Source organism: Anthonomus grandis, chromosome 9 (genome assembly GCF_022605725.1).
Source record: "Anthonomus grandis grandis chromosome 9, icAntGran1.3, whole genome shotgun sequence".
Classification (NCBI taxonomy): domain Eukaryota; kingdom Metazoa; phylum Arthropoda; class Insecta; order Coleoptera; family Curculionidae; genus Anthonomus; species Anthonomus grandis.
The window spans coordinates 27,026,477-27,029,111 of record NC_065554.1 but is presented as its reverse complement, the minus strand read 5'-3'; the positions used below and the strand labels follow the sequence as shown (position 1 = coordinate 27,029,111).

General features: G+C 35.2%; 1 long non-coding RNA gene across 1 annotated transcript; it reads left to right on the top strand.

The window, feature by feature from the left end:
* Window positions 1–215: 215 nt before the first annotated feature.
* LOC126740334 (uncharacterized) lies at window positions 216–1,957 on the top strand. The gene is made up of 2 exons (XR_007661868.1): window positions 216–1,405; window positions 1,573–1,957. It is a non-coding gene; the product is annotated as an uncharacterized LOC126740334 (long non-coding RNA).
* Window positions 1,958–2,635: the final 678 nt, after the last annotated feature.

The following is a 2,635-nucleotide window of genomic DNA, read 5'->3' as shown; positions in this document are numbered from 1 at the left end:
ATATTTAAATATATCCCTCATCACTCTTCAGTTAACCCATCAACTTCTGTAATTCTGCAAATTAAATAGATCAGGCTTAAATTTGCCGCCACCCAAGATGATTACCTTGTCAAAAACGTCAATAGAGCTGTCAACGGAACGTCTGTCTGTTTATTAGGCAACGCGCATTTCTCTATATTTGTATTCTGTGGTGTAAACAAACAATCCGGTCATTTCATGTCAAAATTATTGTAGATGCACATTCAGTACGGTGTTTTTAAATGGTAAACATTGCAAGGATGATTTTTATTGCAAGTAAACACATGATCCCAAAATTAAGTTGGATTTCAAGTGCCAGGACTTCAGATGCTGAAGAAGAACTTAAGGGACATTGTACTTGCAAATAAGGAAAAACGACGTTGAGGTTGTGACCAATATTGGAAACAGTTGCAACAGTACCATATAAGATATTTCATTTTATAAAAGTGACTGTTCTATTTCTAGTAGCAATAAGAAATTGTTAGCTACTACTGATTCATGTGATGGTTTATCCAAATTAAATTTGACTTTTAACCAAGTAAGTAGTCTAGCATTATTGACTGATAATAAATGCAGTGACCCAGAGTACAGTATTGACAAAAGTTATTGAGACTGCCTTTTCCACGCAATAATGGTTCCAGAAGTAAGTCCTTGTTGGAGGTTATCCATGGAGACGTCTGTGCAAGTAAATTCTAATGGAGGAGGCAGATAATTTTTGTTACTCGTTGATAACTAGAGTAGGATGTCATTTGTCTATTTTTTAAAAGCTAGTATGGTCGCGAACCAAGTTGGTCGTAAAATTGACCAAGATGCTGAATTTTTTGGCAACAATTTTAAGCTTTTCTTTGAGTCAGAAGGCATTATTCACTAAACAATCAATGCTTATACTCCAGAGCAAAACGGTCTTGCAGAGTCTTAACAGATATTTGATAGAGAAGGCAATGTACCTTACACTTGACGCTGATTTAGGAACGAGGTTTTGGGCGGAGGCAATAAATACTGCTAGTAATAGATCCATTATTAGTGGGGCTCCACTTGAAATGTGGAATGGTAAGAAACCAGACTTATCCAACATCAGGTTGTTTGGAAGCATCGCTATGGTCCATATCTCGTGGAAAAGAAGGCTCAAGCTCAATAAAAAGTGCAACAAGTGCATTCTAATTGGATATGCTGAGGCTATAAAAGGTAACTGGATATATAACTCGAGTAAAGATGATGTAACGACTAGAGATGTTTAGATTCATGAAAATATTAAGTTACGAAAGTACTCAGCGGAAGAGTTCTCTGAGGAGACTGTACTTAGAGCGGGGATAATCTGGATCAGAGGGACAATATTCGTTTATTAGTCAGATCTAGAATTTAGATCCAGAAGGCAGTTCTATAAGTAGTGAGTATCACTCCACTGAACATGAAAATGTTCAGGATAACTTAAATATTATAGACTATGTACCTGAAGTATCAATTGTTTGTCTTAATGAGAACAAACAGGCAGTAGGTCCAAGGCTACTAAAAAAGTATGATATACATATGTCATAGTTTTCTATCCCCCAACAGGAAATCCAGTGTATACTCCAGAAGTATCTAAGATTCTATCCAGACACGAAGGCAATCAGTCGAGAGAGGCAATTCAAGAGCAGATTAAATGTTAATGGAGGACGTTAGATGTTAGCTGAGCTAAGTGGGACAGTCTTGAAAACATGGTACTTACGTTAAATCCATTTGTGATTTGAAGCAAGCATCACGAGTGTGGTACCAAAAGGTTGAGTGTATTTTGATTAAATTAGGTTACAGTAAGTAAATGTAAATTTGAACCTTGTATATTTATCAAGTCAAGTAGTGGTAGCTTAATCACTGTTAAAGAACTTTGCGTGGATAACTTTATAATTTTTTAAAATATTAAAGTAGAATCTCACAAAATAAAATTGGCTTCAAGATTCAAGTTGAAAGAATAAGGTTAAGCTAGGCAGATCTTAGGCATGAATGTTGCTGTAAATAAGTACAGGAATGTAGTAACTTTAGACCAGACTAATTATATAGAATCTTTGTTAGATAAGTTCGTTATGAAGGAATGTAAGTCGGTTGACACCCCAATAGAAAAGACTGTGAATTTAGTGAAATTGTGTGCTATCAGTGCTTTACCGTCAAGGGTGTACTTGTATTTATCGATAATGACTAGGCCAGTTATTTCATACAGTGAGATTCACTGAAGAGACTTTTAAGGTGTCTTCAGAATACTAAGCATAAACTGACAAAGCATATTGATGTCCCTCACCATTTTGTCAGGAAAGTGGTGCAGAATGAATTAATCAGTCTTAAATATTTAAAGAAGATATTCCTGCTGACATTTTGACGAAGGCTTTAGCTTCTAACAAACATTTTAGGTTTTTAGTTCTGTCAGGTTTAATTCTCAATATCAAAATGTCTTAGTTGTTAGTTATAGATATTTATTATAGACACGTGTTTGTCTTGCTTATTAAATAATTTTAACTAATAAGGAAGTCGAGTTTAAAATATGTAACACTAGGCGATTTGGCAACCATAGTGTACTTATACGTTGTTTGCTAAAGTTAGTCAGGTAGTCGATTCTCCGGGGAGAATATCAATTCCCAGTGAACAT